This window comes from Aulonocara sp. 'chitande type north' Nkhata Bay, linkage group LG5, assembly GCF_057382095.1.
Source record: "Aulonocara sp. 'chitande type north' Nkhata Bay isolate Kocher_YH1m ecotype deep benthic linkage group LG5, A_spYH_male_GT1.1, whole genome shotgun sequence".
NCBI lineage: Eukaryota > Metazoa > Chordata > Actinopteri > Cichliformes > Cichlidae > Aulonocara > Aulonocara sp. 'chitande type north' Nkhata Bay.
Genome location: NC_141348.1, coordinates 1060425 through 1084519, shown reverse-complemented (window position 1 = coordinate 1084519; position 24095 = coordinate 1060425). Strand labels below are relative to the sequence as shown.

The window sequence follows — 24095 nt, the reverse complement described above, 5'->3', positions numbered from 1 at the left end:
CTGGTGTGGTGTAAGTGGCCTCAATAGCAAATAAGGCCCTGGTGTGGTGTAAGTGGCCTGAGCAAGAACCACAGGGCCTGGTGTGGTGTAAGTGGCCTCAGCCAGCAGCAAAAGGGCCCTGGTGTGGTGTAGGTGGCCTCAGCCAGCAGCCACAGGCCCTGGTGTGGTGTAAGTGGCCTCAATAGCAACTAAGGCCCTGGTGTGGTGTAAGTGGCTTCAGCCAGCAGCCACAGGCCCTGGTGTGGTGTAAATGGCCTCAGCCAGCAGCCACAGGCCCTGGTGTGGTGTAGGTGGCCTCAGCCAGCAGCCACAGGCCCTGGTGTGGTGTAAGTGGCCTCAATAGCAACTAAGGCCCTGGTGTGGTGTAAGTGGCTTCAGCCAGCAGCCACAGGCTCTGGTGTGGTGTAACTGGCCTCAGCCAGCAGCCACAGGCCCTGGTGTGGTGTAAGTGGCCTCAGCCAGAGCCACAGGCCCTGATGTGGTGTAAGTGGCCCCAGCCGGTCACTCAGGCCCTGGTGTGGTGTAGGTGGCATCAGCTAGCAGCACAAGACATTGGAAAACAGCCAAAAGCAGTGTCGTTAATGTGCCCTCATTAATGGGCAGCTGCTTTTGGTCTTTTAATACACCCCTTCTCTGGATCAAAAGCGGTTCAATGACATGAAAATCAAAGGCTTACAGCACCAGGTATTCCCAGGCAGTCTCCCATCCAAGTACTAACCAAGCCCAGCCCTGCTTAGCTTCCGAGATCAGACGAGGTCCGGCGTGCTCAGGGTGGTATGGCCGTAAGCTGCTGGCCCCAGCACAATGTCTCAATTTATGGATTCAAGTGATTAGGTGGCAAGTACCTGAAGTTACGAAGACAGTCCTATAACCATACCTGCATGTTTGCATAATACCCTAACCCAAAGGCTCAGTTTGGCATTTATCCAACAGCACAGGCCCTGGATTGTTGAAGATGGCCTCAGGAACCAGCACAGGGCCTGGTGTGTTGTACATGGCCACAGCAAGCAGCACAGGGCCTGGTTTGGTGAAGATGGCCTCGGCCAGAAGCGCAGGGCCTGGTGTGATGTGAGTGGCCTGAGCAAGAGCCACAGGCCTTGGTGTGGTGTAAGTGGCCTCAGCCAGCAGCCACAGGCCCTGGTGTGGTGTAGGTCGCCTCAGCCAGAAGCCACAGGCACTGGTGTGGTGTAAGTGGCCTCAGCCAGCAGCAAAAGGGCCCTGGTGTGGTGTAAGTGGCCTCAGCCAGCAGCCACAGGCCCTGGTGTGGTGTAGGTGGCCTCAGCCAGCAGCCACAGGCCCTGGTGTGGTGAAAGTGGCCTCAGCCAGAGCCACAGGCCCTGATGTGGTGTAAGTGGCCCCAGCCGGTCACTCAGGCCCTTGTGTGGTGTAGGTTGCATCAGCTAGCAGCACAAGACATTGGAAAACAGCCAAAAGCAGTGTCGTTAATGTGCCCTCATTAATGGGCAGCTGCTTTTGGTCTTTTAATACACCCCTTCTCTGGATCAAAAGCGGTTCAATGACATGAAAATCAAAGGCTTACAGAACCAGGTATTCCCAGGCAGTCTCCCATCCAAGTACTAACCAAGCCCAGCCCTGCTTAGCTTCCGAGATCAGACGAGGTCGGGCGTGCTCAGGGTGGTATGGCCGTAAGCTGCTGGCCCCAGCACAATGTCTCAATTTATGGATTCAAGTGATTAGGTGGCAAGTACCTGAAGTTACGAAGACAATGCTATAACCATACCTGCATGTTTGCATAATACCCTAACCCAAAGGCTCAGTTTGGCATTTATCCAACAGCACAGGCCCTGGATTGTTGAAGATGGCCTCAGGAACCAGCACAGGGCCTGGTGTGTTGTACATGGCCACAGCAAGGAGCACAGGGCCTGGTTTGGTGAAGATGGCCTCGGCCAGAAGCGCAGGGCCTGGTGTGATGTGAGTGGCCTGAGCAAGAGCCACAGGCCTTGGTGTGGTGTAAGTGGCCTCAGCCAGCAGCCACAGGCCCTGGTGTGGTGTAAGTCGCCTCAGCCAGAAGCCACAGGCACTGGTGTGGTGTAAGTGGCCTCAGCCAGCAGCCACAGGCCCTGGTGTGGTGTAGTTGGCCTCAGCCAGCAGCCACAGGCCCTGGTGTGGTGTAGGTGGCCTCAGCCAGCAGCCACAGGCCCTGGTGTGGTGTAAGTGGCCTCAGCCAGCAGCCACAGGCCCTGGTGTGGTGTAAGTGGCCTGAGCAAGAGCCACAGGCCCTGGTGTGGTGTAAGTGGCCTGAGCAAGAGCCACAGACCCTGGTGTGGTGTAATTGGCCTCAATAGCAACTAATGCCCTGGTGTGGTGTAGGTGGCCTCAGCCAGCAGCCACAGGCCCTGGTGTGGTGTAAGTGGCCTCAGCCAGCAGCCACAGGCCCTGGTGTGGTGTAAGTGGCCTGAGCAAGTGCCACAGGCCTGGTGTGGTGTAAGTGGCCTGAGCAAGAGCCACAGACCCTGGTGTGGTGTAATTGGCCTCAATAGCAACTAAGGCCCTGGTGTGGTGTAGGTGGCCTCAGCCAGCAGCCACAGGCCCTGGTGTGGTGTAAGTGGCCTCAGCCAGAGCCACAGGCCCTGGTGTGGTGTAAGTGGCCCCAGCCGGTCACTCAGGCCCTGGTGTGGTGTAGGTGGCATCAGCTAGCAGCACAAGACATTGGAAAACAGCCAAAAGCAATGTCGTTAATGTGCCCTCATTAATGGGGAGCTGCTTTTGGTATTTTAATACACCCCTTCTCTGGATCAAAAGCGGTTCAATGACATGAAAATGAAAGGCTTACAGCACCAGGTATTCCCAGGCAGTCTCCCATCCAAGTACTAACCAAGCCCAGCCCTGCTTAGCTTCCGAGATCAGACGAGGTCGGGCGTGCTCAGGGTGGTATGGCCATAAGCTGCTGGCCCCAGCACAATGACTCAATTTATGGATTCAAGTGATTAGGTGGCAAGTACCTGAAGTTACGAAGACAATCCTATAACCATACCTGCATGTTTGCATAATACCCTAACCCAAAGGCTCAGTTTAGCATTTATCCAACAGCACAGGCCCTGGATTGTTGAAGATGGCCTCAGGAACCAGCACAGGGCCTGGTGTGTTGTACATGGCCACAGCTAGCAGCACAGGGCCTGGTTTGGTGAAGATGGCCTCGGCCAGAAGAGCAGGGCCTGGTGTGATGTGAGTGGCCTGAGCAAGAGCCACATACCCTGGTGTGGTGTAATTGGCCTCAATAGCAACTAAGGCCCTGGTGTGGTGTAGGTGGCCTCAGCCAGCAGCCACAGGCCCTGGTGTGGTGTAAGTGGCCTCAATAGCAACTAAGGCCCTGGTGTGGTGTAAGTGGCCTGAGCAAGAGCCACATACCCTGGTGTGGTGTAATTGGCCTCAATAGCAACTAAGGCCCTGGTGTGGTGTAGGTGGCCTCAGCCAGCAGCCACAGGCCCTGGTGTGGTGTAATTGGCCCCAGCCGGTCACTCAGGCCCTGGTGTGTTTTACATGGCCACAGCATGCAGCACAGGGCCTGGTTTGGTGAAGATGGCCTCAGCAAGCAGCCACAGGCCCTGGTTTGGTGTAAGTGGCCTCAGCCAGCAGCCACAGGCCCTGGTGTGGTGTAAGTGGCCTCAGCCAGCAGCCACAGGCCCTGGTGTGGTCTAAGTGGCCTCAGCCAGTGCCACAGGCCCTGGTGTGGTGTAAGTGGCCTGAGTAAGAGCCACAGGCCCTGGTGTGGTGTAAGTGGCCTCAGCCAGCAGCCACAGGCCCTGGTGTGGTGTAAGTGGCCTGAGCAAGTGCCACAGGCCCTGGTGTGGTGTAAGTGGCCTAAGCCAGAGCCACAGGCCCTGGTGTGGTGTAAGTGGCCTGAGCAAGAGCCACAGGGCCTGGTTTGGTGTAATTGGCCTCAATAGCAACTAAGGCCCTGGTGTGGTGTAAGTGGCCTGAGCAAGAGCCACAGGCCCTGGTGTGGTGTAATTGGCCTCAATAGCAACTAAGGCCCTGGTGTGGTGTAAGTGGCCTGAGCAAGAGCCACATACCCTGGTGTGGTGTAATTGGCCTCAATAGCAACTAAGGCCCTGGTGTGGTGTAGGTGGCCTCAGCCAGCAGCCACAGGCCCTGGTGTGGTGTAAGTGGCCTCAGCCAGAGCAACAGGCCCTGATGTGGTGTAAGTGGCCCCAGCCGGTCACTCAGGCCCTGGTGTGGTGTAGGTGGCATCAGCTAGCAGCACAAGACATTGGAAAACAGCCAAAAGCAATGTCGTTAATGTGCCCTCATTAATGGGGAGCTGCTTCTGGTCTTTTAATACACCCCTTCTCTGGATCAAAAGCGGTTCAATGACATGAAAATGAAAGGCTTACAGCACCAGGTATTCCCAGGTAGTCTCCCATCCAAGTACTAACCAAGCCCAGCCCTGCTTAGCTTCCGAGATCAGACGAGGTCGGGCGTGCTCAGGGTGGTATGGCCGTAAGCTGCTGGCCCCAGCACAATGTCTCAATTTATTGATTCAAGTGATTAGGTGGCAAGTACCTGAAGTTACGAAGACAATCCTATAACCATACCTGCATGTTTGCATAATACCCTAACCAAAAGGCTCAGTTTGGCATTTATCCAACAGCACAGGCCCTGGATTGTTGAAGATGGCCTCAAGAACCAGCACAGGACCTGGTGTGTTTTACATGGCCACAGCAAGCAGCACAGGGCCTGGTTTGGTGAAGATGGCCTCAGCAAGCAGCCACAGGCCCTGGTGTGGTGTGAGTGGCCTCAGCCAGCAGCCACAGGCCCTGGTGTGGTGTGAGTGGCCTCAGCTAGCAGCCACAGGCCCTGGTGTGGTGTGAGTGGCCTCAGCCAGCAGCCACAGGCCCTGGTTTGGTGTAAGTGGCCTCAGCTAGCAGCCACAGGCCCTGGTGTGGTGTGAGTGGCCTCAGCCAGCAGCCACAGGCCCTGGTGTGGTCTAAGTGGCCTCAGCCAGTGCCACAGGCCCTGGTGTGGTGTAAGTGGCCTGAGCAAGAGCCACAGGCCCTGGTGTGGTGTAAGTGGCCTCAGCCAGCAGCCACAGGCCCTGGTGTGGTCTAAGTGGCCTCAGCCAGTGCCACAGGCCCTGGTGTGGTGTAAGTGGCCTGAGCAAGAGCCACAGGCCCTGGTGTGGTCTAAGTGGCCTCAGCCAGTGCCACAGGCCCTGGTGTGGTGTAAGTGGCCTGAGCAAGAGCCACAGGCCCTGGTGTGGTGTAAGTGGCCTGAGCAAGTGCCACAGGCCCTGGTGTGGTGTAAGTGGCCTAAGCCAGAGCCACAGGCCCTGGTGTGGTGTAAGTGGCCTCAATAGCAAATAAGGCCCTGGTGTGGTGTAAGTGGCCTGAGCAAGAACCACAGGGCCTGGTGTGGTGTAAGTGGCCTCAGCCAGCAGCAAAAGGGCCCTGGTGTGGTGTAGGTGGCCTCAGCCAGCAGCCACAGGCCCTGGTGTGGTGTAAGTGGCCTCAATAGCAACTAAGGCCCTGGTGTGGTGTAAGTGGCTTCAGCCAGCAGCCACAGGCCCTGGTGTGGTGTAAATGGCCTCAGCCAGCAGCCACAGGCCCTGGTGTGGTGTAGGTGGCCTCAGCCAGCAGCCACAGGCCCTGGTGTGGTGTAAGTGGCCTCAATAGCAACTAAGGCCCTGGTGTGGTGTAAGTGGCTTCAGCCAGCAGCCACAGGCTCTGGTGTGGTGTAACTGGCCTCAGCCAGCAGCCACAGGCCCTGGTGTGGTGTAAGTGGCCTCAGCCAGAGCCACAGGCCCTGATGTGGTGTAAGTGGCCCCAGCCGGTCACTCAGGCCCTGGTGTGGTGTAGGTGGCATCAGCTAGCAGCACAAGACATTGGAAAACAGCCAAAAGCAGTGTCGTTAATGTGCCCTCATTAATGGGCAGCTGCTTTTGGTCTTTTAATACACCCCTTCTCTGGATCAAAAGCGGTTCAATGACATGAAAATGAAAGGCTTACAGCACCAGGTATTCCCAGGCAGTCTCCCATCCAAGTACTAACCAAGCCCAGCCCTGCTTAGCTTCCGAGATCAGACGAGGTCGGGCGTGCTCAGGGTGGTATGGCCGTAAGCTGCTGGCTCCAGCACAATGTCTCAATTTATGGATTCAAGTGATTAGGTGGCAAGTACCTGAAGTTACGAAGACAATGCTATAACCATACCTGCATGTTTGCATAATACCCTAACCCAAAGGCTCAGTTTGGCATTTATCCAACAGCACAGGCCCTGGATTGTTGAAGATGGCCTCAGGAACCAGCACAGGGCCTGGTGTGTTGTACATGGCCACAGCAAGGAGCACAGGGCCTGGTTTGGTGAAGATGGCCTCGGCCAGAAGCGCAGGGCCTGGTGTGATGTGAGTGGCCTGAGCAAGAGCCACAGGCCTTGGTGTGGTGTAAGTGGCCTCAGCCAGCAGCCACAGGCCCTGGTGTGGTGTAAGTCGCCTCAGCCAGAAGCCACAGGCACTGGTGTGGTGTAAGTGGCCTCAGCCAGCAGCCACAGGCCCTGGTGTGGTGTAGGTGGCCTCAGCCAGCAGCCACAGGCCCTGGTGTGGTGTAGGTGGCCTCAGCCAGCAGCCACAGGCCCTGGTGTGGTGTAAGTGGCCTCAGCCAGCAGCCACAGGCCCTGGTGTGGTGTAAGTGGCCTGAGCAAGAGCCACAGGCCCTGGTGTGGTGTAAGTGGCCTGAGCAAGAGCCACAGACCCTGGTGTGGTGTAAGTGGCCTGAGCAAGAGCCACAGACCCTGGTGTGGTGTAATTGGCCTCAATAGCAACTAATGCCCTGGTGTGGTGTAGGTGGCCTCAGCCAGCAGCCACAGGCCCTGGTGTGGTGTAAGTGGCCTGAGCAAGAGCCACAGGCCCTGGTGTGGTGTAATTGGCCTGAGCAAGAGCCACAGACCCTGGTGTGGTGTAATTGGCCTCAATAGCAACTAATGCCCTGGTGTGGTGTAGGTGGCCTCAGCCAGCAGCCACAGGCCCTGGTGTGGTGAAAGTGGCCTCAGCCAGCAGCCACAGGCCCTGGTGTGGTGTAGGTGGCCTCAGCCAGCAGCCACAGGCCCTGGTGTGGTGTAGGTGGCCTCAGCCAGCAGCCACAGGCCCTGGTGTGGTGTAAGTGGCCTCAGCCACAGGCCCTGGTGTGGTGTAGGTGGCCTCAGCCAGCAGCCACAGGCCCTGGTGTGGTGTAGGTGGCCTCAGCCAGCAGCCACAGGCCCTGGTGTGGTGTAAGTGGCCTCAGCCAGCAGCCACAGGCCCTGGTGTGGTGTAAGTGGCCTGAGCAAGAGCCACAGACCCTGGTGTGGTGTAATTGGCCTCAATAGCAACTAATGCCCTGGTGTGGTGTAGGTGGCCTCAGCCAGCAGCCACAGGCCCTGGTGTGGCGAAAGTGGCCTCAGCCAGAGCCACAGGCCCTGATGTGGTGTAAGTGGCCCCAGCCGGTCACTCAGGCCCTTGTGTGGTGTAGGTTGCATCAGCTAGCAGCACAAGACATTGGAAAAGAGCCAAAAGCAGTGTCGTTAATGTGCCCTCATTAATGGGGAGCTGCTTTTGGTCTTTTAATACACCCCTTCTCTGGATCAAAAGCGGTTCAATGACATGAAAATCAAAGGCTTACAGCACCAGGTATTCCCAGGCAGTCTCCCATCCAAGTACTAACCAAGCCCAGCCCTGCTTAGCTTCCGAGGTCAGACGAGGTCGGGCGTGCTCAGGGTGGTATGGCCGTAAGCTGCTGGCTCCAGCACAATGTCTCCATTTGTGGATTCAAGTGATTAGGTGGCAAGTACCTGAAGTTACGAAGACAATGCTATAACCATACCTGCATGTTTGCATAATACCCTAACCCAAAGGCTCAGTTTGGCATTTATCCAACAGCACAGGCCCTGGATTGTTGAAGATGGCCTCAGGAACCAGCACAGGGCCTGGTGTGTTGTACATGGCCACAGCAAGGAGCACAGGGCCTGGTTTGGTGAAGATGGCCTCGGCCAGAAGCGCAGGGCCTGGTGTGATGTGAGTGGCCTGAGCAAGAGCCACAGGCCTTGGTGTGGTGTAAGTGGCCTCAGCCAGCAGCCACAGGCCCTGGTGTGGTGTAAGTGGCCTGAGCCAGCAGCCACAGGCCCTGGTGTGGTGTAAGTGGCCTGAGCAAGAGCCACAGGCCCTGGTGTGGTGTAAGTGGCCTGAGCCAGTAGCCACAGGCCCTGGTGTGGTGTAAGTGGCCTGAGCAAGTGCCACAGGCCTGGTGTGGTGTAAGTCGCCTCAGCCAGAAGCCACAGGCACTGGTGTGGTGTAAGTGGCCTCAGCCAGCAGCCACAGGCCCTGGTGTGGTGTAGGTGGCCTCAGCCAGCAGCCACAGGCCCTGGTGTGGTGTAGGTGGCCTCAGCCAGCAGCCACAGGCCCTGGTGTGGTGTAAGTGGCCTCAGCCAGCAGCCACAGGCCCTGGTGTGGTGTAAGTGGCCTGAGCAAGAGCCACAGGCCCTGGTGTGGTGTAAGTGGCCTGAGCAAGAGCCACAGACCCTGGTGTGGTGTAATTGGCCTCAATAGCAACTAATGCCCTGGTGTGGTGTAGGTGGCCTCAGCCAGCAGCCACAGGCCCTGGTGTGGTGTAAGTGGCCTCAGCTAGCAGCCACAGGCCCTGGTGCGGTGTGAGTGGCCTCAGCCAGCATCCACAGGCCCTGGTGTGGTCTAAGTGGCCTCAGCCAGTGCCACAGGCCCTGGTGTGGTGTAAGTGGCCTGAGCAAGAGCCACAGACCCTGGTGTGGTGTAATTGGCCTCAATAGCAACTAATGCCCTGGTGTGGTGTAGGTGGCCTCAGCCAGCAGCCACAGGCCCTGGTGTGGTGAAAGTGGCCTCAGCCAGAGCCACAGGCCCTGATGTGGTGTAAGTGGCCCCAGCCGGTCCCTCAGGCCCTTGTGTGGTGTAGGTTGCATCAGCTAGCAGCACAAGACATTGGAAAAGAGCCAAAAGCAGTGTCGTTAATGTGCCCTCATTAATGGGCAGCTGCTTTTGGTCTTTTAATACACCCCTTCTCTGGATCAAAAGCGGTTCAATGACATGAAAATCAAAGGCTTACAGCACCAGGTATTCCCAGGCAGTCTCCCATCCAAGTACTAACCAAGCCCAGCCCTGCTTAGCTTCCGAGATCAGACGAGGTCGGGCGTGCTCAGGGTGGTATGGCCGTAAGCTGCTGGCTCCAGCACAATGTCTCAATTTATGGATTCAAGTGATTAGGTGGCAAGTACCTGAAGTTACGAAGACAATGCTATAACCATACCTGCATGTTTGCATAATACCCTAACCCAAAGGCTCAGTTTGGCATTTATCCAACAGCACAGGCCCTGGATTGTTGAAGATGGCCTCAGGAACCAGCACAGGGCCTGATGTGTTGTACATGGCCACAGCAAGCAGCACAGGGCCTGGTTTGGTGAAGATGGCCTCGGCCAGAAGCACAGGGCCTGGTGTGATATGAGTGGCCTGAGCAAGAGCCACAGGCCCTGGTGTGTTGTAAGTGGCCTCAGCCAGCAGCCACAGGCCCTGGTGTGGTGTAGGTGGCCTCAGCCAGCAGCCACAGGCCCTGGTGTGGTGTAAGTGGCCTCAGCCAGTGCCACAGGCCCTGGTGTGGTGTAATTGGCCTCAATAGCAACTAAGGCCCTGGTGTGGTGTAAGTGGCCTGAGCAAGAGCCACATACCCTGGTGTGGTGTAATTGGCCTCAATAGCAACTAAGGCCCTGGTGTGGTGTAGGTGGCCTCAGCCAGCAGCCACAGGCCCTGGTGTGGTGTAAGTGGCCTCAGCCAGAGCAACAGGCCCTGATGTGGTGTAAGTGGCCCAAGCCGGTCACTCAGGCCCTGGTGTGGTGTAAGTGGCCTCAGCCAGCAGCAAAAGGGCCCTGGTGTGGTGTAAGTCGCCTCAGCCAGCAGCCACAGGCCCTGGTGTGGTGTAGGTGGCCTCAGCCACCAGCCACAGGCCCTGGTGTGGTGTAAGTGGCCTCAGCCAGCAGCCACAGGCCCTGGTGTGGTGTAAGTGGCCTCAGCCAGCAGCCACAGGCCCTGGTGTGGTGTAAGTGGCCTCAGCCAGTGCCACAGGCACTGGTGTGGTGTAAGTGGCCTGAGCAAGAGCCACAGGCCCTGGTGTGGTGTAAGTGGCCTGAGCAAGAGCCACAGGGCCTGGTTTGGTGAAGATGGCCTCGGCCAGAAGAGCAGGGCCTGGTGTGATGTGAGTGGCCTGAGCAAGAGCCACATACCCTGGTGTGGTGTAATTGGCCTCAATAGCAACTAAGGCCCTGGTGTGGTGTAGGTGGCCTCAGCCAGCAGCCACAGGCCCTGGTGTGGTGTAAGTGGCCTCAATAGCAACTAAGGCCCTGGTGTGGTGTAAGTGGCCTGAGCAAGAGCCACATACCCTGGTGTGGTGTAATTGGCCTCAATAGCAACTAAGGCCCTGGTGTGGTGTAGGTGGCCTCAGCCAGCAGCCACAGGCCCTGGTGTGGTGTAAGTGGCCCCAGCCGGTCACTCAGGCCCTGGTGTGTTTTACATGGCCACAGCAAGCAGCACAGGGCCTGGTTTGGTGAAGATGGCCTCAGCAAGCAGCCACAGGCCCTGGTTTGGTGTAAGTGGCCTCAGCCAGCAGCCACAGGCCCTGGTGTGGTGTAAGTGGCCTGAGCAAGAGCCACAGGCCCTGGTGTGGTGTAATTGGCCTGAGCAAGAGCCACAGACCCTGGTGTGGTGTAATTGGCCTCAATAGCAACTAATGCCCTGGTGTGGTGTAGGTGGCCTCAGCCAGCAGCCACAGGCCCTGGTGTGGTGAAAGTGGCCTCAGCCAGCAGCCACAGGCCCTGGTGTGGTGTAGGTGGCCTCAGCCAGCAGCCACAGGCCCTGGTGTGGTGTAGGTGGCCTCAGCCAGCAGCCACAGGCCCTGGTGTGGTGTAAGTGGCCTCAGCCACAGGCCCTGGTGTGGTGTAGGTGGCCTCAGCCAGCAGCCACAGGCCCTGGTGTGGTGTAGGTGGCCTCAGCCAGCAGCCACAGGCCCTGGTGTGGTGTAAGTGGCCTCAGCCAGCAGCCACAGGCCCTGGTGTGGTGTAAGTGGCCTGAGCAAGAGCCACACGCCCTGGTGTGGTGTAAGTGGCCTGAGCAAGAGCCACAGACCCTGGTGTGGTGTAATTGGCCTCAATAGCAACTAATGCCCTGGTGTGGTGTAGGTGGCCTCAGCCAGCAGCCACAGGCCCTGGTGTGGTGAAAGTGGCCTCAGCCAGAGCCACAGGCCCTGATGTGGTGTAAGTGGCCCCAGCCGGTCCCTCAGGCCCTTGTGTGGTGTAGGTTGCATCAGCTAGCAGCACAAGACATTGGAAAAGAGCCAAAAGCAGTGTCGTTAATGTGCCCTCATTAATGGGCAGCTGCTTTTGGTCTTTTAATACACCCCTTCTCTGGATCAAAAGCGGTTCAATGACATGAAAATGAAAGGCTTACAGCACCAGGTATTCCCAGGCAGTCTCCCATCCAAGTACTAACCAAGCCCAGCCCTGCTTAGCTTCCGAGATCAGACGAGGTCGGGCGTGCTCAGGGTGGTATGGCCGTAAGCTGCTGGCCCCAGCACAATGACTCAATTTATGGATTCAAGTGATTAGGTGGCAAGTACCTGAAGTTACGAAGACAATGCTATAACCATACCTGCATGTTTGCATAATACCCTAACCCAAAGGCTCAGTTTGGCATTTATCCAACAGCACAGGCCCTGGATTGTTGAAGATGGCCTCAGGAACCAGCACAGGGCCTGGTGTGTTGTACATGGCCACAGCAAGGAGCACAGGGCCTGGTTTGGTGAAGATGGCCTCGGCCAGAAGCGCAGGGCCTGGTGTGATGTGAGTGGCCTGAGCAAGAGCCACAGGCCTTGGTGTGGTGTAAGTGGCCTCAGCCAGCAGCCACAGGCCCTGGTGTGGTGTAAGTCGCCTCAGCCAGAAGCCACAGGCACTGGTGTGGTGTAAGTGGCCTCAGCCAGCAGCCACAGGCCCTGGTGTGGTGTAGTTGGCCTCAGCCAGCAGCCACAGGCCCTGGTGTGGTGTAGGTGGCCTCAGCCAGCAGCCACAGGCCCTGGTGTGGTGTAAGTGGCCTGAGCAAGAGCCACAGGCCCTGGTGTGGTGTAAGTGGCCTGAGCAAGAGCCACAGACCCTGGTGTGGTGTAATTGGCCTCAATAGCAACTAATGCCCTGGTGTGGTGTAGGTGGCCTCAGCCAGCAGCCACAGGCCCTGGTGTGGTGTAAGTGGCCTCAGCCAGCAGCCACAGGCCCTGGTGTGGTGTAAGTGGCCTGAGCAAGTGCCACAGGCCTGGTGTGGTGTAAGTGGCCTCAGCCAGCAGCCACAGGCCCTGGTGTGGTCTAAGTGGCCTCAGCCAGTGCCACAGGCCCTGGTGTGGTGTAAGTGGCCTGAGTAAGAGCCACAGGCCCTGGTGTGGTGTAAGTGGCCTCAGCCAGCAGCCACAGGCCCTGGTGTGGTGTAAGTGGCCTGAGCAAGTGCCACAGGCCCTGGTGTGGTGTAAGTGGCCTAAGCCAGAGCCACAGGCCCTGGTGTGGTGTAAGTGGCCTGAGCAAGAGCCACAGGGCCTGGTTTGGTGAAGATGGCCTCGGCCAGAAGAGCAGGGCCTGGTGTGATGTGAGTGGCCTGAGCAAGAGCTACATACCCTGGTGTGGTGTAATTGGCCTCAATAGCAACTAAGGCCCTGGTGTGGTGTAAGTGGCCTGAGCAAGAGCCACATACCCTGGTGTGGTGTAATTGGCCTCAATAGCAACTAAGGCCCTGGTGTGGTGTAGGTGGCCTCAGCCAGCAGCCACAGGCCCTGGTGTGGTGTAAGTGGCCCCAGCCGGTCACTCAGGCCCTGGTGTGTTTTACATGGCCACAGCAAGCAGCACAGGGCCTGGTTTGGTGAAGATGGCCTCAGCAAGCAGCCACAGGCCCTGGTTTGGTGTAAGTGGCCTCAGCCAGCAGCCACAGGCCCTGGTGTGGTGTAAGTGGCCTCAGCCAGCAGCCACAGGCCCTGGTGTGGTCTAAGTGGCCTCAGCCAGTGCCACAGGCCCTGGTGTGGTGTAAGTGGCCTGAGTAAGAGCCACAGGCCCTGGTGTGGTGTAAGTGGCCTCAGCCAGCAGCCACAGGCCCTGGTGTGGTGTAAGTGGCCTGAGCAAGTGCCACAGGCCCTGGTGTGGTGTAAGTGGCCTAAGCCAGAGCCACAGGCCCTGGTGTGGTGTAAGTGGCCTGAGCAAGAGCCACAGGGCCTGGTTTGGTGAAGATGGCCTCGGCCAGAAGCGCAGGGCCTGGTGTGATGTGAGTGGCCTGAGCAAGAGCCACAGGCCCTGGTGTGGTGTAATTGGCCTCAATAGCAACTAAGGCCCTGGTGTGGTGTAAGTGGCCTGAGCAAGAGCCACATACCCTGGTGTGGTGTAATTGGCCTCAATAGCAACTAAGGCCCTGGTGTGGTGTAGGTGGCCTCAGCCAGCAGCCACAGGCCCTGGTGTGGTGTAAGTGGCCTCAGCCAGAGCAACAGGCCCTGATGTGGTGTAAGTGGCCCCAGCCGGTCACTCAGGCCCTGGTGTGGTGTAGGTGGCATCAGCTAGCAGCACAAGACATTGGAAAACAGCCAAAAGCAATGTCGTTAATGTGCCCTCATTAATGGGGAGCTGCTTCTGGTCTTTTAATACACCCCTTCTCTGGATCAAAAGCGGTTCAATGACATGAAAATGAAAGGCTTACAGCACCAGGTATTCCCAGGCAGTCTCCCATCCAAGAACTAACCAAGCCCAGCCCTGCTTAGCTTCCGAGATCAGACGAGGTCGGGCGTGCTCAGGGTGGTATGGCCGTAAGCTGCTGGCCCCAGCACAATGTCTCAATTTATGGATTCAAGTGATTAGGTGGCAAGTACCTGAAGTTACGAAGACAATCCTATAACCATACCTGCATGTTTGCATAATACCCTGACCAAAAGGCTCAGTTTGGCATTTATCCAACAGCACAGGCCCTGGATTGTTGAAGATGGCCTCAAGAACCAGCACAGGACCTGGTGTGTTTTACATGGCCACAGCAAGCAGCACAGGGCCTGGTTTGGTGAAGATGGCCTCAGCAAGCAGCCACAGGCCCTGGTTTGGTGTAAGTGGCCTCAGCTAGCAGCCACAGGCCCTGGTGTGGTGTGAGTGGCCTCAGCCAGCAGCCACAGGCCCTGGTGTGGTCTAAGTGGCCTCAGCCAGTGCCACAGGCCCTGGTGTGGTGTAAGTGGCCTGAGCAAGAGCCACAGGCCCTGGTGTGGTCTAAGTGGCCTCAGCCAGTGCCACAGGCCCTGGTGTGGTGTAAGTGGCCTGAGCAAGAGCCACAGGCCCTGGTGTGGTGTAAGTGGCCTGAGCAAGTGCCACAGGCCCTGGTGTGGTGTAAGTGGCCTAAGCCAGAGCCACAGGCCCTGGTGTGGTGTAAGTGGCCTCAATAGCAAATAAGGCCCTGGTGTGGTGTAAGTGGCCTGAGCAAGAACCACAGGGCCTGGTGTGGTGTAAGTGGCCTCAGCCAGCAGCAAAAGGGCCCTGGTGTGGTGTAGGTGGCCTGAGCAAGAGCCACAGGCCCTGGTGTGGTGTAAGTGGCCTGAGCAAGAGCCACAGACCCTGGTGTGGTGTAATTGGCCTCAGCCAGCAGCCACAGGCCCTGGTGTGGTGAAAGTGGCCTCAGCCAGAGCCACAGGCCCTGATGTGGTGTAAGTGGCCCCAGCCGGTCCCTCAGGCCCTTGTGTGGTGTAGGTTGCATCAGCTAGCAGCACAAGACATTGGAAAAGAGCCAAAAGCAGTGTCGTTAATGTGCCCTCATTAATGGGCAGCTGCTTTTGGTCTTTTAATACACCCCTTCTCTGGATCAAAAGCGGTTCAATGACATGAAAATGAAAGGCTTACAGCACCAGGTATTCCCAGGCAGTCTCCCATCCAAGTACTAACCAAGCCCAGCCCTGCTTAGCTTCCGAGATCAGACGAGGTCGGGCGTGCTCAGGGTGGTATGGCCGTAAGCTGCTGGCTCCAGCACAATGTCTCAATTTATGGATTCAAGTGATTAGGTGGCAAGTACCTGAAGTTACGAAGACAATGCTATAACCATACCTGCATGTTTGCATAATACCCTAACCCAAAGGCTCAGTTTGGCATTTATCCAACAGCACAGGCCCTGGATTGTTGAAGATGGCCTCAGGAACCAGCACAGGGCCTGGTGTGTTGTACATGGCCACAGCAAGCAGCACAGGGCCTGGTTTGGTGAAGATGGCCTCAGCCAGAAGCACAGGGCCTGGTGTGATATGAGTGGCCTGAGCAAGAGCCACAGGCCCTGGTGTGGTGTAAGTGGCCAGAGCAAGAGCCACAGGCCCTGGTGTGGTGTAAGTGGCCTGAGCAAGAGCCACAGGCCCTGGTGTGGTGTAGGTGGCCTCAGCCAGCAGCCACAGGCCCTGGTGTGGTGTAGGTGGCCTCAGCCAGCAGCCACAAGCCCTTGTGTGGTGTAAGTGGCCTCAGCCAGCAGCCACAGGCCCTGGTGTGGTGTAAGTGGCCTCAGCCAGTGCCACAGGCCCTGGTGTGGTGTAAGTGGCCTGAGCAAGAGCCACAGACCATGGTGTGGTGTAATTGGCCTCAATAGCAACTAAGGCCCTGGTGTGGTGTAGGTGGCCTAAGCCAGCAGCCACAGGCCCTGGTGTGGTGTAAGTGGCCTCAGCCAGCAGCCACAGGCCCTGGTGTGGTGTAAGTCGCCTCAGCCAGAAGCCACAGGCACTGGTGTGGTGTAAGTGGCCTCAGCCAGCAGCAAAAGGGCCCTGGTGTGGTGTAAGTCGCCTCAGCCAGCAGCCACAGGCCCTGGTGTGGTGTAGATGGCCTCAGCCAGCAGCCACAGGCCCTGGTGTGGTGTAAGTGGCCTCAGCCAGCAGCCACAGGCCCTGGTGTGGTCTAAGTTGCCTCAGCCAGAAGCACAGGGCCTGGTGTGATATGAGTGGCCTGAGAAAGAGCCACAGGCCCTGGTGTGGTGTAAGTGGCCTGAGCAAGAGCCACAGGCCCTGGTGTGGTGTAAGTGGCCTGAGCAAGAGCCACAGGCCCTGGTGTGGTGTAAGTGGCCTGAGCAAGAGCCACAGGCCCTGGTGTGGTGTAATTGGCCTCAATAGCAACTAAGGCCCTGGTTTGGTGTATGTGGCCTCAGCCAGCAAATAAGGCCGTGGTGTGGTGTAGGTGGCATCAGCTAGCAGCACAAGACATTGGAAAACAGCCAAAAGCAATGTCGTTAATGTGCCCTCATTAATGGGGAGCTGCTTTTGGTCTTTTAATACACCCCTTCTCTGGATCAAAAGCGGTTCAATGACATGAAAATGAAAGGCTTACAGCACCAGGTATTCCCAAGCAGTCTCCCATCCAAGTACTAACCAAGCCCAGCCCTGCTTAGCTTCCGAGATCAGACGAGGTCGGGCGTGCTCAGGGTGGTATGGCCGAAAGCTGCTGGCTCCAGCACAATGTCTCAATTTATGGATTCAAGTGATTAGGTGGCAAGTACCTGAAGTTACGAAGACAATCCTATAACCATACCTGCATGTTTGCATAATACCCTAACACAGAGGCTCAGTTTGGCATTTATCCAACAGCACAGGCCCTGGATTGTTGAAGATGGCCTCAAGAACCAGCACAGGACCTGGTGTGTTTTACATGGCCACAGCAAGCAGCACAGGGCCTGGTTTGGTGAAGATGGCCTCAGCAAGCAGCCACAGGCCCTGGTTTGGTGTAAGTGGCCTCAGCCAGCAGCCACAGGCCCTGGTGTGGTGTAAGTCGCCTCAGCCAGCAGCCACAGGCCCTGGTGTGGTCTAAGTGGCCTCAGCCAGTGCCACAGGCCCTGGTGTGGTGTAAGTGGCCTGAGTAAGAGCCACAGGCCCTGGTGTGGTGTAAGTGGCCTCAGCCAGCAGCCACAGGCCCTGGTGTGGTGTAAGTGGCCTCAGCCAGCAGCCACAGGCCCTGGTGTGGTGTAAGTGGCCTCAGCCAGAAGCACAGGGCCTGGTGTGATATGAGTGGCCTGAGCAAGAGCCACAGGCCCTGGTGTGGTGTAAGTGGCCTGAGCAAGAGCCACAGGCCCTGGTGTGGTGTAAGTGGCCTCAATAGCAAATAAGGCCCTGGTGTGGTGTAAGTGGCCTGAGCAAGAACCACAGGGCCTGGTTTGGTGAAGATGGCCTCGGCCAGAAGCGCAGGGCCTGGTGTGATGTGAGTGGCCTGAGCAAGAGCCACAGGCCCTGGTGTGGTGTATGTGGCCTCATTCAGCAGCCACAGGCCCTGGTGTGGTGTAAGTGGCCTCAGCCAGGAGCCACATGCACTGGTGTGGTGTAAGTGGCCTCAGCCAGCAGCAAAAGGGCCCTGGTGTGGTGTAGGTGGCCTCAGCCAGCAGCCACAGGCCCTGGTGTGGTGTAAGTGGCATCAATAGCAACTAAGGCCCTGGTGTGGTGTAAGTGGCTTCAGCCAGCAGCCACAGGCCCTGGTGTGGTGTAAGTGGCCTCAGCCAGCAGCCACAGGCCCTGGTGTGGTGTAGGTGGCCTCAGCCAGCAGCCACAGGCCCTGGTGTGGTGTAAGTGGCCTCAATAGCAACTAAGGCCCTGGTGTGGTGTAAGTGGCTTCAGCCAGCAGCCACAGGCTCTGGTGTGGTGTAACTGGCCTCAGCCAGCAGCCACAGGCCCTGGTGTGGTGTAAGTGGCCTCAGCCAGAGCCACAGGCCCTGATGTGGTGTAAGTGGCCCCAGCCGGTCACTCAGGCCCTGGTGTGGTGTAGGTGGCATCAGCTAGCAGCACAAGACATTGGAAAACAGCCAAAAGCAGTGTCGTTAATGTGCCCTCATTAATGGGCAGCTGCTTTTGGTCTTTTAATACACCCCTTCTCTGGATCAAAAGCGGTTCAATGACATGAAAATGGAAGGCTTACAGCACCAGGTATTCCCAGGCAGTCTCCCATCCAAGTACTAACCAAGCCCAGCCCTGCTTAGCTTCCGAGATCAGACGAGGTCGGTCGTGCTCAGGGTGGTATGGCCGTAAGCTGCTGGCTCCAGCACAATGTCTCAATTTATGGATTCAAGTGATTAGGTGGCAAGTACCTGAAGTTACGAAGACAATGCTATAACCATACCTGCATGTTTGCATAATACCCTAACCCAAAGGCTCAGTTTGGCATTTATCCAACAGCACAGGCCCTGGATTGTTGAAGATGGCCTCTAGAACCAGCACAGGACCTGGTGTGTTTTACATGGCCACAGCAAGCAGCACAGGGCCTGGTTTGGTGAAGATGGCCTCAGCAAGCAGCCACATGCCCTGGTTTGGTGTAAGTGGCCTCAGCTAGCAGCCACAGGCCCTGGTGTGGTATGAGTGGCCTCAGCCAGCAGCCACAGGCCCTGGTGTGGTCTAAGTGGCCTCAGCCAGTGCCACAGGCCCTGGTGTGGTGTAAGTGGCCTAAGCCAGAGCCACAGGCCCTGGTGTGGTGTAAGTGGCCTAAGCCAGAGCCACAGGCACTGGTGTGGTGTAAGTGGCCTCAATAGCAAATAAGGCCCTGGTGTGGTGTAAGTGGCCTGAGCAAGAACCACAGGGCCTGGTTTGGTGAAGATGGCCTCGGCCAGAAGCGCAGGGCCTGGTGTGATGTGAGTGGCCTGAGCAAGAGCCACAGGCCCTGGTGTGGTGTAAGTGGCCTCATTCAGCAGCCACAGGCCCTGGTGTGGTGTAAGTGGCCTCAGCCAGGAGCCACATGCACTGGTGTGGTGTAAGTGGCCTCAGCCAGCAGCAAAAGGGCCCTGGTGTGGTGTAAGTCGCCTCAGCCAGCAGCCACAGGCCCTGGTGTGGTGTAGATGGCCTCAGCCAGCAGCCACAGGCCCTGGTGTGGTGTAAGTGGCCTCAGCCAGCAGCCACAGGCCCTGGTGTGGTGTAAGTGGCCTCAGCCAGAAGCACAGGGCCTGGTGTGATATGAGTGGCCTGAGCAAGAGCCACAGGCCCTGGTGTGGTGTAAGTGGCCTGAGCAAGAGCCACAGGCCCTGGTGTGGTGTAAGTGGCCTGAGCAAGAGCCACAGGCCCTGGTGTGGTGTAGGTGGCCTCAGCCAGCAGCCACAGGCCCTGGTGTGGTGTAGGTGGCCTCAGCCAGCAGCCACAAGCCCTTGTGTGGTGTAAGTGGCCTCAGCCAGCAGCCACAGGCCCTGGTGTGGTGTAAGTGGCCTCGGCCAGTGCCACAGGCCCTGGTGTGGTGTAAGTGGCCTGAGCAAGAGCCACAGACCATGGTGTGGTGTAATTGGCCTCAATAGCAACTAAGGCCCTGGTGTGGTGTAAGTGGCCTCAGCCAGAGCCACAGGCCCTGATGTGGTGTAAGTGGCCCCAGCCGGTCACTCAGGCCCTGGTGTGGTGTAGGTGGCATCAGCTAGCAGCACAAGACATTGGAAAACAGCCAAAAGCAATGTCGTTAATGTGCCCTCATTAATGGGCAGCTGCTTTTGGTCTTTTAATACACCCCTTCTCTGGATCAAAAGCGGTTCAATGACATTAAAATGAAAGGCTTACAGCACCAGGTATTCCCAGGCAGTCTCCCATCCAAGTACTAACCAAGCCCAGCCCTTCTCGGCTTCCGAGATCAGACGAGGTCGGGCGTGCTCAGGGTGGTATGGCCGTAAGCTGCTGGCCCCAGCACAATGTCTCAATTTATGGATTCAGGTGATTAGGTGGCAAGTACCTGAAGTTACGAAGACAATCCTATAACCCTACCTTCATGTTTGCATAATACCCTAACCCAAAGGCTCAGTTTAGCATTTATCCAACAGCACAGGCCCTGGATTGTTGAAGATGGCCTCGGGAACCAGCACAGGGCCTGGTGTGTTGTACATGGCCACAGCTAGCAGCACAGGGCCTGGTTTGGTGAAGATGGCCTCGGCCAGAAGCGCAGGGCCTGGTGTGATGTGAGTGGCCTGAGCAAGAGCCACAGGCCCTGGTGTGGTGTAATTGGCCTCAATAGCAACTAAGGCCCTGGTGTGGTGTAAGTGGCCTGAGCAAGAGCCACATACCCTGGTGTGGTGTAATTGGCCTCAATAGCAACTAAGGCCCTGGTGTGGTGTAGGTGGCCTCAGCCAGCAGCCACAGGCCCTGGTGTGGTGTAAGTGGCCACAGCCAGCAGCCACAGGCCCTGGTGTGGTGTAAGTGGCCTGAGCAAGAGCCACAGGCCCTGGTGTGGTGTAAGTGGCCTGAGCAAGAGCCACAGACCCTGGTGTGGTGTAATTGGCCTCAATAGCAACTAATGCCCTGGTGTGGTGTAAGTGGCCTGAGCAAGAGCCACAGGCCCTGGTGTGGTGTAAGTGGCCTCAGCCAGCAGCCACAGGCCCTGGTGTGGTGTAAGTGGCCTGAGCAAGTGCCACAGGCCCTGGTGTGGTGTAAGTGGCCTGAGCAAGAACCACAGGGCCTGGTTTGGTGAAGATGGCCTCGGCCAGAAGCGCAGGGCCTGGTGTGATGTGAGTGGCCTGAGCAAGAGCCACAGGCCCTGGTGTGGTGTAAGTGGCCTCAGCCAGCAGCCACAGGCCCTGGTGTGGTGTAAGTGGCCTCAGCCAGAAGCCACAGGCACTGGTGTGGTGTAAGTGGCCTCAGCCAGCAGCAAAAGGGCCCTGGTGTGGTGTAGGTGGCCTCAGCCAGCAGCCACAGGCCCTGGTGTGGTGTAAGTGGCCTCAATAGCAACTAAGGCCCTGGTGTGGTGTAAGTGGCTTCAGCCAGCAGCCACAGGCTCTGGTGTGGTGTAACTGGCCTCAGCCAGCAGCCACAGGCCCTGATGTGGTGTAAGTGGCCCCAGCCGGTCACTCAGGCCCTGGTGTGGTGTAGGTGGCATCAGCCAGCAGCCACAGGCCCTGGTGTGGTGTAAGTCGCCTCAGCCAGAAGCCACAGGCACTGGTGTGGTGTAAGTGGCCTCAGCCAGCAGCAAAAGGGCCCTGGTGTGGTGTAAGTCGCCTCAGCCAGCAGCCACAGGCCCTGGTGTGGTGTAAGTGGCCTCAGCCAGTGCCACAGGCCCTGGTGTGGTGTAAGTGGCCTGAGCAAGAGCCACAGACCATGGTGTGGTGTAATTGGCCTCAATAGCAACTAAGGCCCTGGTGTGGTGTAGGTGGCCTAAGCCAGCAGCCACAGGCCCTGGTGTGGTGTAAGTGGCCTCAGCCAGCAGCCACAGGCCCTGGTGTGGTGTAAGTCGCCTCAGCCAGAAGCCACAGGCACTGGTGTGGTGTAAGTGGCCTCAGCCAGCAGCAAAAGGGCCCTGGTGTGGTGTAAGTCGCCTCAGCCAGCAGCCACAGGCCCTGGTGTGGTGTAGATGGCCTCAGCCAGCAGCCACAGGCCCTGGTGTGGTGTAAGTGGCCTCAGCCAGCAGCCACAGGCCCTGGTGTGGTCTAAGTTGCCTCAGCCAGAAGCACAGGGCCTGGTGTGATATGAGTGGCCTGAGAAAGAGCCACAGGCCCTGGTGTGGTGTAAGTGGCCTGAGCAAGAGCCACAGGCCCTGGTGTGGTGTAAGTGGCCTGAGCAAGAGCCACAGGCCCTGGTGTGGTGTAAGTGGCCTGAGCAAGAGCCACAGGCCCTGGTGTGGTGTAATTGGCCTCAATAGCAACTAAGGCCCTGGTTTGGTGTATGTGGCCTCAGCCAGCAAATAAGGCCGTGGTGTGGTGTAGGTGGCATCAGCTAGCAGCACAAGACATTGGAAAACAGCCAAAAGCAATGTCGTTAATGTGCCCTCATTAATGGGGAGCTGCTTTTGGTCTTTTAATACACCCCTTCTCTGGATCAAAAGCGGTTCAATGACATGAAAATGAAAGGCTTACAGCACCAGGTATTCCCAAGCAGTCTCCCATCCAAGTACTAACCAAGCCCAGCCCTGCTTAGCTTCCGAGATCAGACGAGGTCGGGCGTGCTCAGGGTGGTATGGCCGAAAGCTGCTGGCTCCAGCACAATGTCTCAATTTATGGATTCAAGTGATTAGGTGGCAAGTACCTGAAGTTACGAAGACAATCCTATAACCATACCTGCATGTTTGCATAATACCCTAACACAGAGGCTCAGTTTGGCATTTATCCAACAGCACAGGCCCTGGATTGTTGAAGATGGCCTCAAGAACCAGCACAGGACCTGGTGTGTTTTACATGGCCACAGCAAGCAGCACAGGGCCTGGTTTGGTGAAGATGGCCTCAGCAAGCAGCCACAGGCCCTGGTTTGGTGTAAGTGGCCTCAGCCAGCAGCCACAGGCCCTGGTGTGGTGTAAGTCGCCTCAGCCAGCAGCCACAGGCCCTGGTGTGGTCTAAGTGGCCTCAGCCAGTGCCACAGGCCCTGGTGTGGTGTAAGTGGCCTGAGTAAGAGCCACAGGCCCTGGTGTGGTGTAAGTGGCCTCAGCCAGCAGCCACAGGCCCTGGTGTGGTGTAAGTGGCCTGAGCAAGTGCCACAGGCCCTGGTGTGGTGTAAGTGGCCTAAGCCAGAGCCACAGGCCCTGGTGTGGTGTAAGTGGCCTGAGCAAGAGCCACAGGGCCTGGTTTGGTGAAGATGGCCTCGGCCAGAAGCGCAGGGCCTGGTGTGGTGTAAGTCGCCTCAGCCAGAAGCCACAGGCACTGGTGTGGTGTAAGTGGCCTCAGCCAGCAGCAAAAGGGCCCTGGTGTGGTGTAAGTCGCCTCAGCCAGCAGCCACAGGCCCTGGTGTGGTGTAAGTGGCCTCAGCCAGCAGCCACAGGCCCTGGTGTGGTGTAAGTGGCCTCAGCCAGCAGCCACAGGCCCTGGTGTGGTGTAAGTGGCCTCAGCCAGAAGCACAGGGCCTGGTGTGATATGAGTGGCCTGAGCAAGAGCCACAGGCCCTGGTGTGGTGTAAGTGGCCTGAGCAAGAGCCACAGGCCCTGGTGTGGTGTAAGTGGCCTCAATAGCAAATAAGGCCCTGGTGTGGTGTAAGTGGCCTGAGCAAGAACCACAGGGCCTGGTTTGGTGAAGATGGCCTCGGCCAGAAGCGCAGGGCCTGGTGTGATGTGAGTGGCCTGAGCAAGAGCCACAGGCCCTGGTGTGGTGTATGTGGCCTCATTCAGCAGCCACAGGCCCTGGTGTGGTGTAAGTGGCCTCAGCCAGGAGCCACATGCACTGGTGTGGTGTAAGTGGCCTCAGCCAGCAGCAAAAGGGCCCTGGTGTGGTGTAGGTGGCCTCAGCCAGCAGCCACAGGCCCTGGTGTGGTGTAAGTGGCATCAATAGCAACTAAGGCCCTGGTGTGGTGTAAGTGGCTTCAGCCAGCAGCCACAGGCCCTGGTGTGGTGTAAGTGGCCTCAGCCAGCAGCCACAGGCCCTGGTGTGGTGTAGGTGGCCTCAGCCAGCAGCCACAGGCCCTGGTGTGGTGTAAGTGGCCTCAATAGCAACTAAGGCCCTGGTGTGGTGTAAGTGGCTTCAGCCAGCAGCCACAGGCTCTGGTGTGGTGTAACTGGCCTCAGCCAGCAGCCACAGGCCCTGGTGTGGTGTAAGTGGCCTCAGCCAGAGCCACAGGCCCTGATGTGGTGTAAGTGGCCCCAGCCGGTCACTCAGGCCCTGGTGTGGTGTAGGTGGCATCAGCTAGCAGCACAAGACATTGGAAAACAGCCAAAAGCAGTGTCGTTAATGTGCCCTCATTAATGGGCAGCTGCTTTTGGTCTTTTAATACACCCCTTCTCTGGATCAAAAGCGGTTCAATGACATGAAAATGGAAGGCTTACAGCACCAGGTATTCCCAGGCAGTCTCCCATCCAAGTACTAACCAAGCCCAGCCCTGCTTAGCTTCCGAGATCAGACGAGGTCGGTCGTGCTCAGGGTGGTATGGCCGTAAGCTGCTGGCTCCAGCACAATGTCTCAATTTATGGATTCAAGTGATTAGGTGGCAAGTACCTGAAGTTACGAAGACAATGCTATAACCATACCTGCATGTTTGCATAATACCCTAACCCAAAGGCTCAGTTTGGCATTTATCCAACAGCACAGGCCCTGGATTGTTGAAGATGGCCTCTAGAACCAGCACAGGACCTGGTGTGTTTTACATGGCCACAGCAAGCAGCACAGGGCCTGGTTTGGTGAAGATGGCCTCAGCAAGCAGCCACATGCCCTGGTTTGGTGTAAG

The 24095-nt window shown here is 57.5% G+C and overlaps 7 non-coding genes and 8 pseudogenes across 7 annotated transcripts; all 15 read right to left on the bottom strand.

The window, feature by feature from the left end:
- Positions 1-669: 669 nt before the first annotated feature.
- Positions 670-788, bottom strand: LOC147329418 (5S ribosomal RNA; annotated as a pseudogene).
- A 745-nt stretch (positions 789-1533) lies between these two features.
- On the bottom strand, positions 1534-1652 carry LOC147329417 (5S ribosomal RNA; annotated as a pseudogene).
- A 1135-nt stretch (positions 1653-2787) lies between these two features.
- On the bottom strand, positions 2788-2906 carry LOC147329416 (5S ribosomal RNA). Its single transcript, XR_015129577.1, has one exon. It is a non-coding gene; the product is annotated as a 5S ribosomal RNA (ribosomal RNA).
- A 1442-nt stretch (positions 2907-4348) lies between these two features.
- Positions 4349-4467, bottom strand: LOC147329415 (5S ribosomal RNA). Its single transcript, XR_015129396.1, has one exon. It is a non-coding gene; the product is annotated as a 5S ribosomal RNA (ribosomal RNA).
- A 1492-nt stretch (positions 4468-5959) lies between these two features.
- Positions 5960-6078, bottom strand: LOC147329414 (5S ribosomal RNA). Its single transcript, XR_015129488.1, has one exon. It is a non-coding gene; the product is annotated as a 5S ribosomal RNA (ribosomal RNA).
- A 1525-nt stretch (positions 6079-7603) lies between these two features.
- Positions 7604-7722, bottom strand: LOC147329413 (5S ribosomal RNA). Its single transcript, XR_015129600.1, has one exon. It is a non-coding gene; the product is annotated as a 5S ribosomal RNA (ribosomal RNA).
- A 1333-nt stretch (positions 7723-9055) lies between these two features.
- LOC147329412 (5S ribosomal RNA) lies at positions 9056-9174 on the bottom strand. Its single transcript, XR_015129486.1, has one exon. It is a non-coding gene; the product is annotated as a 5S ribosomal RNA (ribosomal RNA).
- A 2268-nt stretch (positions 9175-11442) lies between these two features.
- LOC147329411 (5S ribosomal RNA) lies at positions 11443-11561 on the bottom strand. Its single transcript, XR_015129485.1, has one exon. It is a non-coding gene; the product is annotated as a 5S ribosomal RNA (ribosomal RNA).
- Positions 11562-13713: 2152 nt separating this feature from the next.
- On the bottom strand, positions 13714-13832 carry LOC147329410 (5S ribosomal RNA; annotated as a pseudogene).
- A 1056-nt stretch (positions 13833-14888) lies between these two features.
- LOC147329409 (5S ribosomal RNA) lies at positions 14889-15007 on the bottom strand. The gene has a single exon (XR_015129484.1). It is a non-coding gene; the product is annotated as a 5S ribosomal RNA (ribosomal RNA).
- Positions 15008-16340: 1333 nt separating this feature from the next.
- LOC147329408 (5S ribosomal RNA) lies at positions 16341-16459 on the bottom strand (annotated as a pseudogene).
- Positions 16460-17912: 1453 nt separating this feature from the next.
- LOC147329407 (5S ribosomal RNA) lies at positions 17913-18031 on the bottom strand (annotated as a pseudogene).
- Positions 18032-19522: 1491 nt separating this feature from the next.
- Positions 19523-19641, bottom strand: LOC147329406 (5S ribosomal RNA; annotated as a pseudogene).
- A 2160-nt stretch (positions 19642-21801) lies between these two features.
- LOC147329405 (5S ribosomal RNA) lies at positions 21802-21920 on the bottom strand (annotated as a pseudogene).
- Positions 21921-23690: 1770 nt separating this feature from the next.
- Positions 23691-23809, bottom strand: LOC147329404 (5S ribosomal RNA; annotated as a pseudogene).
- Positions 23810-24095: the final 286 nt, after the last annotated feature.